Source organism: Babylonia areolata, chromosome 5, assembly GCF_041734735.1.
Source record: "Babylonia areolata isolate BAREFJ2019XMU chromosome 5, ASM4173473v1, whole genome shotgun sequence".
Lineage (NCBI taxonomy): Eukaryota > Metazoa > Mollusca > Gastropoda > Neogastropoda > Buccinidae > Babylonia > Babylonia areolata.
The window spans coordinates 9,512,687-9,522,236 of NC_134880.1; positions in this window are offsets into that span (position 1 = coordinate 9,512,687).

Consider the following 9,550-nt stretch of genomic DNA (forward strand, 5'->3'; position numbering starts at 1 on the left):
ACTCAACATCAGAGAACGCCCCACCCCCCACCCCCACCCCTCACGCCTTTCCTCATCACAGCACAGAACAGGTCAATGACTCACAAAGTGACGCCACCGCCTTTGATGGTGACGTCATCAAACGGAGCGCCGTCATGGGAAAGAAATAGAGGAGAGGACTTTCAGGACTGTCCAAAGCACAGCACAGCACAGGACTGTCGCCCCTGGTTTGGATGGTAATGGCTGTGAGGCTTGTCTCGCCGTGTCTTTCCCTCTGATCCTTGCTTTGCTAAGAAAAAAAAACCCCAACCTCCCTTGGATTTCTGTTTTGCTTTGGTCTTCTTCTTTGAGGTTCTTTTCTGGTGTCGTTCAGGGCGCCATTAAAGACCCCCAGTGCCTGCACTGTCTTGTCAAGCGGCTCTACTTGCTTTCAGAGCGGGTGACTTTCTCTTTGATTGGCCTGTCACAGTCTGCTGATTCAAAGGGAGGTGGTGGAGGGGGGAGGAGGGGGGCGTGGGGGTGGGTGTGGGTGGGGTGAATGCGGACACCATCATTCACCATGCTTGCAGTCAATAGACACCGCACACACACACACACACGCACACGCACCCGCACACGCACACATAACACACAAACTCTCTCTCTCTCTCTGTGCCCCCCCCCTCTCTCTCTCTCTCTCTCTCTCTCGATATGTATATACTTTTTGTTTGTCAACCCCATCATTATCAGCAGATCAAATATTAAGTCTGGATTTGTATAATAGTGGAAACTTAAAAATATTTTTGGTTCGCTGAATTTGAATCTCGCACTTTAATTTTTTTTTTTTTTTAAACATATAATTCTTCTAAGCCTATCCAAAATCCAAAAAGCGTTCAGCATGATGGCATCGCCAGAAAATGTGCGCTGGATACTGTCTTTAATTTCTGGAAGTTGGTCATTCAAGCACGTAGATTTCAAGAGAACTCATGTCAGTGTCGTCAGCCTGTAATGGCCGCTACCAAGAACGAGTACTCTGTTCGTCGCTATTGCTCTTGTCTGTAAATCATAGTGAGTCTGTATATCATGATCACAGAACGTGGGCCAAGATCACAAACCGCAGTGACAGTGTAATGGATTAGTGTATTGTGATACTTTTTTTTTTTTTTAAGCTGGTTTTTCAAGGGAAAGACTGCTGCAGTACAGTGCCACCCTTTTTTGCTTTTTTGGGTTGTTTTTGTTTGTTTGTTTGTTTTATTTTTATTTCTTCTGCCTGCAAGAATGTTTGTTTATTTGTTTTTTCTATGGAATTAGTTGTTGTGTTTTCTACAGAAGTCTGCCGGGGACAACCGTCTTGTTGCCGTGGGTTCTATTACTTGCGCTAAGTACGTGCTAAACACTGGATCGGGCCCCGGTTCATTGCTTTCAAACGAATGGCGAAGCATTCAGACCACCACTCAAGGTCTAGTAGGGGGTGGGACGGGGTAAGGGGCCTTGAGGGTGGGAGGGGTGGTGGTGGTGGGGGTTAGAAGATTCTGGCGATTGTGGGAGTTGATAATACACTACGCTCACACCGTCTTGCTTCCTAGGCAGACGCGTTACCACTTGGCCATCAGCTGACCACACGGTGACCATTCACTGACCGCTGCGATACGTGTTGACCGTCATCACGAACGGTCCTGCCAGTGGTGTGTTTCACAACTTGGTGCAGAATGCTGCCATACATTTCCCTGCCAGCAGTAACTTGGTGCAGAATGCTGCCATACATTTCCCTGCCAGCAGTAACTTGGTGCAGAATGCTGCCATACATTTTCCCTGCCAGCAGTAACTTGGTGCAGAATGCTGCCATACATTTCCCTGCCAGCAGTAACCTGGTGCAGAATGCTGCCATACATTTCCCTGCCAGCAGTAACTTGGTGCAGAATGCTGCCATACATTTCCCTGCCAGCAGTAACGTGGTGCAGAATGCTGCCATACATTTCCCTGCCAGCAGTAACGTGGTGCAGAATGCTGTCATACATTTCCCTGCCAGCAGTAACGTGGTGCAGAATACTGCCATGGATTTCCCTGCCAGCAGTAACGTGGTGCAGAATGCTGCCATACATTTCCTTGCCAGCAGTAACTTGGTGCAGAATGCTGCCATACATTTCCTTGCCAGCAGTAACTTGGTGCAGAATGCTGCCATACATTTCCTTGCCAGCAGTAACTTGGTGCAGAATGCTGCCATACATTTCCCTGCCAGCAGTAACTTGGTGCAGAATGCTGCTATACATTTCCTTGCCAGCAGTAACTTGGAGCAGAATGCTGCCATACAGTTCCCTGCCAGCAGTAACTTGGTGCAGAATGCTGCCATACATTTCCTTGCCAGTTTCAGTTTCAGTTTCAGTAGTTCAAGGAGGCGTCACTGCATTCGGACAAATCCATATACGCTACACCACATCTGCCAAGCAGATGTCTGACCAGCAGCGTAACCCAACGCGCTCAGTCAGGCCTTGAGAAAAAGAAAGAAAAAAAAGGGTGAATAAATAATAGATTTTAAAAAAAAGGAACTACTACTACTAATAATAATATGTATAAGGCGCAAAAACTTGATGAAGTCAACTATAAGCGTACATAAAATTTAAAATATATATATATATATATATATAAAGTAGTAGTAGTAGTAATAATAACAATAATAATAATAATAACTTTCAGACATGCAGGTGTTAAGGGAAATGAGCGAGCTGACAGACTAGCGGCCTACATCTAGGAAAATCGGAAATCCTCAGAAAAGTCAAAGAATATAAAAAAAAGAACAGGTACAAGGCCATCACACCATCGATCGCCTCAAAGAAATAAAGGCAGAGAGAGGGAGCGGCCGTAAGTCTAGCATGAAAGGCAGAGCACGATGCTTTGCTAATCAAACAAATCAAACAAACATCGGCATCATTTCCAAACCAACGTTAGGGGTGGGGGATATTGGCGTATGTGTGTGTGTGTGTGCTTGTACAAGTAAGTGTTCATCTGTGTGTGTGTGTGTGTGTGTGTGTGTGTGTGTGTGTGTGTGTGTGTGTGTGTGTGCCTTGGAAGCTGCGATACGTAGCCTAGAAATGAGTGTGTGGAGGAGGGGGGTAGAGGAGGTGCAGGGTAATGTGTGTGTGTGTGTGTGTGTGTGTGTGTGTGTGTGTGTGTGTGTGTGTATGTTGGGGCTCATGTACGTTTATGTATATTTGACTGTGCTTTCATATCTGTGAAACTGCATGTTTGGTGCATATCTGTTATTCATATGTGGGTGTGTGTGTGTGTGTGTGAATGTGTGTCTCCATGTTTTACATTTATTTGCTTATTTATCATCATTGTTGTCTTATTTATTTATTTATTTATTTTATTATCATTATTATTATTTTTTCCTGGCCAGCAGTAACTTGGTGCAGAGTGCTGCCGTGGATTTCACAACACAGCTTTCCTTGACTGCACCGGAAATGAGGGGAGGGACAGATACACGTGCCAACCTGAATGCAAACCAAAGCAAAGCAAAAAACCAACAACATCAAATGTTTATGTGTGTGTGTGTGTGTGTGTGTGTGTGTGTGTGTGTGTGTGTGTGTGTGTGTGTGTGTGTGTGTGTGTGTTTGTGTGTGTGTTTGTGTGTGTGTGTCTGTGTCTGTGTGTGTGCGTTTATGAAGGTAGTAAGTTATCACCTAAACTTGCTGAGAGAGAGAGAGAGAGAGAGACAGACAGACAGGCAGACAGAGACAGACAGAGACAGACAGACAGACAGAGAGAGAGAGAGAGAGAGAGACAGACGGACAGAGACATAGACAGAGAGACAGAAACAGAGGCAGAGACAGAGACAGAACTTAGCCACTCAAAACACAGTGTAACAATTAAACATATTGTTCTCATCATTTAAAAAAAAAAAAAAAGAAGAAGAAATCCAAATCTTCAGCACAACGTGTTATATAACCCCCCCCCCCTCCCACTCTCACCACACACACCCCCCTCCACCCGCCTCGTGTGTCCACATCCCTGACGTTCTCATTTTTACAGCAACCAATTTATGAAGCAGCGTGCCACTGAGAAAAAAAAAAAAGAAAAGAAAAATAGTAGAAAACAAACAAACAAACAAACAACAACAAAAAAACTGGGTTAGAGAGGGAGATTCAATCGACTCTGACAGTTGTTTTGTTTTGTGTGTTGTAGTTGGTGGTTTTTTTTTTTTTTTTTTTTGGTTTGTTTGTTTGTTTTTGTTTTCTCTCGCACTCTCTCTCTCTCTCTCTCTCTCTCTCTCTCTCTCTCTCCTCTCTCTCTCCCCCTCTCTCTCCCTCTCTCTCTGTCTCTCTCTCTATTTTCTCTCTTTCTCTGTGTGTGTGTGTGTGTGTGTGTGTGTGTGTGTGTGTGTGTGTGTGTGTGTGTGTTGTGTGTGTGTGTGTGTGTGTGTGTGTGTGTGTGTGTGTGTGCACCAAGCGCCCTCCTAGCTCGGCGAGCTAATACTATTTGTGCGTCCAAATCATGATGAATCAGACGTGATTGATCTGTCCGCAGTCATGAGCAGCTAACCGTCCACAGCCTTTCTCCACTGATGCGCATCCAGCAGACACACTGCACCCGCCGCGCCACCCTCCCCCTCCTTCCCCACTCTTCCTCTCTTTCCCTCCTCATCTCCCCCTTCTTCCTCTCCCTCTCTTTCCCTCTTCATCTCTCCCTTCTTCCTCTCCCTCTCCCCCTCTCCCTCTCCGTTCTTCCTCTCCCCTCCCCTCTCTTTCCCTCCTCATCTCCCCCTTCTTCCTCTCCCTCTCTTTCCCTCTTCATCTCCCCCTCTCCCTTCTTCCTCTCCCTCCCCTTCCTTTCCCTCTTCATCTCCCCCTCTCCCCTCTTCCTCTCCCTCTCTTTCCCTCTTCCTCTCCCCTCCCCTTCCTTTCCCTCTTCATCTCCCCCTCTCCCTCTCCCTTCTTCCTCTCCCCTCCCCTCTCTTTCCCTCTTCATCTCTCCCTCTCCCTTCTTCCTCTCCCCTCTGCTTTCTTTCCCTCTCCATCTCCCCCTCTCCCTCTCTTTCCCTCTTCCTCTCCCCTCCCCTTTCTTTCCCTCTTCATCTCCCCCTCTCCCTCTCCTTTCTTCCTCTCCCCTCCCCTTTCTTTCCCTCTTCATCTCTCCCTCTCCCTTCTTCCTCTCCCCTCCCCCTTTCTTTCTCTCTTCATCTCCCCCTCTCCCTTCTTCCTCTCCCCTCCCTTTTCTTTCCGTCTTCATCTCCTCCTCTCCCTCTCCCTTCTTCCTCTCCCCTCCCCTTCCTTTCCCTCTTCATCTCCCCCTCTCCCTCTCCGTTCTTCCTCTCCTCTCCCCTCTCTTTCCCTCTTCATCTCCCGATCTCCGTTCTTCCTCTCCCCTCCCCTTTCTTTCCCTCTTCATCTCCCCCTCTCCCTTCTTCCTCTCCCCTCCCCTTTCTTTCCCTATTCATCTCCTCCTCTCCGTCTCCTTCCTCTCCCCTCCCCTCTCTTTCCCTCTTCCTCTCCCCTTCTCCCTCTCCCTTCTTCCTCTCCCCTCCCCCTTTCTTTCCCTCTTCATCTCCCCCTCTCCCTTCTTCCTCTCCCCTCCCCCTTTCTTTCCCTCTTCATCTCCCCCTCTCCCTTGTTCCTCTCCCCTCCCTTTTCTTTCCCTCTTCATCTCCTCCTCTCCCTCTCCCTTTTTCCTTTCCCCTCCCCTTCCTTTCCCTCTTCATCTCCCCCTCTCCCTCTCCCTTCTTCCTCTCCCCTCCCCCTTTCTTTCTCTCTTCATCTCCCCCTCTCCCTTCTTCCTCTCCCCTCCCTTTTCTTTCCGTCTTCATCTCCTCCTCTCCCTCTCCCTTCTTCCTCTCCCCTCCCCTTCCTTTCCCTCTTCATCTCCCCCTCTCCCTCTCCGTTCTTCCTCTCCTCTCCCCTCTCTTTCCCTCTTCATCTCCCGATCTCCGTTCTTCCTCTCCCCTCCCCTTTCTTTCCCTCTTCATCTCCCCCTCTCCCTTCTTCCTCTCCTCTCCCCTCTCTTTCCCTCTTCATCTCCCCATCTCCGTTCTTCCTCTCCCCTCCCCTTTCTTTCCCTCTTCATCTCCCCCTCTCCCTTCTTCCTCTCCCCTCCCTTTTCTTTCCCTATTCATCTCCTCCTCTCCGTCTCCCTTCTTCCTCTCCCCTCCCCTTTCTTTCCATCTTCATCTCTCCCTCTCCCTCTCCCTTCTTCCTCTCCCCTCCCCTTTCTTTCCCTCTTCATCTCCCCCTCTCCCTTCTTCCTCTCCCCTCCCCTTTCTTTCCCTCTTCGTCTCCCCCTCTCCCTTCTTCCTCTCCCCTCCCTTTTCTTTCCCTCTTCATCTCCCCCTCTCCCTTCTTCCTCTCCCCTCCCCCTTTCTTTCCCTCTTCATCTCCCTCTCCCTTCTTCCTCTCCCCTCCCTTTTCTTTCCCTCTTCATCTCCCCCTCTCCCCTCTTCCTTTCCCTCTCTTTCACTCTTCATCTCCCCTACCCTCTCTCTACCACCCCCCCTCTCTCTCCTGTCTCTCCCTCCCTCCACCTCCCTCCCTCTACCTCTCTCCACTCTCCCTCCTTCATCTCCCTCCCCATCTCCCTCATCTCCCTCTCCCTCCCCCTCTCCCTTTCTACCCCTCTCTCTCATTTCTCCCCCCCTCTCTCTCTCCTATCTCTCCCTCCCTCCACCTCCCTCCCTCCACCTCTCTCTCCCTCCCTCCCTCATCTCCCTCCCTCATCTCCCTCCCCATCTCCCTCATCTCCCTCCCCCTCTCCCTTCTCTCTACTTCTCCCCCACTCCCCCTCTCTACCCCCATCTGTCCACTCTCCCTCATCTCCCTCCCTCATCTCCCTCCCTCGTCTCCCTCCCTCGTCTCCCATCCTATCTCCCTCCCTCGTCTCCCTTCCTATCTCCCTCCCTCGTCTCCCTCCCATCTCCCTCCCTCGTCTTCTTCCCCATCTCCCTCATCTCCCTCCCTCCACCTCTCTCCCTCCCTGACCTCTCTCCCTCCCTGACCTCTCTCCCTCCCTCCACCTCTCTCCCTCCCTGACCTCCCTCCCTCCCTCCACCTATCTCCCTCCCTGACATCTCTCCCTCCCTGACCTCTATCCCTCCCTGACCTCTCTCCCTCCCTCCACCTCTTTCCCTCCCTGACCTCTCTCCCTCCCTGACCTCTCTACCCCCTCCACCTCTCTCCCTCCCTGACCTCTCTCCCTCCCTCCCTCCCCCTCCCTCCCTCCCTCCACCTCTCTTCCTCCCTGACCTCTCTCCCTCCCTGACCTCTCTCCCTCCCTGACCTCTCTCCCTCCCTCCCTCCACCTCTCTCCCTCCCTGACCTCTCTCCCTCCCTCCCTCCACCTCTCTTCCTCCCTCCACCTCCCTCCCTCCCTCCACCTCCCTCCCTCCCTTCACCTCTTCCTCCCTCCACCTCTCTTCCTCCCTCCCTCCTTCCACCTCTCTCCCTCCCTCCACCTCTCTTCCTCCCTCCACCTCCCTCCCTCCCTCCACCTCCCTCCCTCCACCTCCCTCCCTCCCTCCACCTCTCTTCCTCCCTGACCTCTCTCCCTCCCTCCACCTCTCTCCCTCCCTCCACCTCTCTCCCTCCCTGACCTCTCTCCCTCCCTCCACCTCTCTTCCTCCCTGACCTCTCTCCCTCCCTCCACCTCTCTCCCTCCCTGACCTCTCTTCCTCCCTGACCTCTCTCCCTCTCTCCACCTCTCTCCCTCCCTCCACCTCTCTCCCTCCCTGACCTCTCTCCCTCCCTGACCTCTCTACCTCCCTCCACCTCTCTACCCCCTCAGGCCATCCTTTACTGTGTGTAGTCTTCAGTTTAACGTCTATTCACTGGAAGTGTCATTAGACGGTTTTCCGTGTGTGTGTGTGTGTGTGTGTGTGTGTGTGTGTGTGTGTGTGTGTGTGTGTGTGTGTGTGTGTGTGTGTGTGTTGTGTGTGTGTGTGTGTGTGTGTGTGTGTGTGTGTGTGTGTGTGTGTGTGTGTGTGTGTGTGTGTGTGTGTGTGTGTGTGTGTGTGTGTGTGTTTGAGATTGTCATTTGATGTGGCGTGCAGAGTTGCAGCACGAGGCTTCACCAGAAACTTTTGTTCCTTGCTGTTATGAGATGCAAGTGCTTCTTTCTCTTCTTTCCCCATTGTGCCAGCTTCATTTCACTGTGGGCGAGCGTGCATGTGTGCGAGTGTGTGTGTGTGTGTGTGTGTGTGTGTGTGTGTGTGTGTGTGTGTGTGTGTGTGTGTGTGTGTGTGTGTGTACCTGTTTGCTTTCTAAGGTGGCCTTCTGGGTGTGAAGATGAGTTCGCTGTCCCATTCGTGAAACTGGAACGGGGAAATGAACATTCAATGGTCTTCTGAAAACTGTGAAAATTAATAAGCCGCCAGTCGTAAATGATTTGCCTGCCTATCATCTCACATCTCACATTAGAATATGATATACTGACTGCAGAAATCTGGGAGAATTACATAAGAGAGAGAGAGAGAGAGAGAGAGAGAGAGAGAGAATGACAACAACAATGACAACGTTTGTTTTTGTTGTCCATTGAGCGTCTTAATACCCCCTCAAAGAGAGAGATGGGGAGGGGGGTTACGGATACGGATACGGATAGTTTATTCAATAAAGGCCATGGCCCCTCATGAAGGGGGTACAGTGAATCAACATTCAAAATCAAAACCTTACAAATTACAGAAGTGAATGATAAACTGCAAATGATAATCCACAAATTGGATAATGCACAACTAATAATAATTAACTACATAATACACTGCGAAACTTAAAAGCCTTATATAAGTAAATAGCAAACTGTCTTATAAATGGGGAGGGGGGGGGAGGTAGAGAGAGACAGAGACAGGGGTACAGAGGCACAGAGACTGATAGAGAATGGCAATAGCAATGACAGGAAGTTATTGTCCATTAAGCGTCAGAGAGAGTGGGTGGGGTGGGATTTGTTCCTATATTTGTTCATTTTACATACACGGTACATGTACACTTTGAGAGAGAGAGAGAGAGGGGGAGAGAGAGAGAGAGAGAGAGAGAGAGAGAGAGAGAGAGAGAATGACAATAACAAAGACCCGAGAGAAAAAGAGAGAGAGAGATAGAGTGGGGGGAGAGAGAGAGGGGAAGAGAGAGGGAGAGAGAGGGGGAGAGAGAGATGGAGAGAGAGAGGGGGGAGAGAGACAGAGAGAGACAAAGAGAGAGAGGGGGGAGAGAGAGGGAGAGAGACAGAGAGAGAGAGGGAGAGAGAGAGAGAGAGGGAGAGAGAGAGAGTGACAATAACAAAGCTTGTTTTTATTGTCCATTAAACGTCCTAAGACCCGAAAGAAAAAGAGAGAGAGAGAGAGGGAGAGAGAGAGGGAGGGGGAGAGAGAGAGAGAGAGAGAGAGAGAGAGAGAGAGAGAGAGAGAGAATAACAAAGCTTGTTTTTATTGTCCATTAAACGTCCTAAGACCCGAGAGAAAAAGAGAGAGGGAGAGAGAGAGAGAGGGGAAGAGAGAGGGAGAGAGAGGGGGAGAGAGAGATGGAGAGAGAGAGGGGGGGAGAGAGACAGAGAGAGACAAAGAGAGAGAGGGGGGAGAGAGAGGGAGAGAGAGAGACAGAGAGAGAGAGGGAGAGAGAGAGAA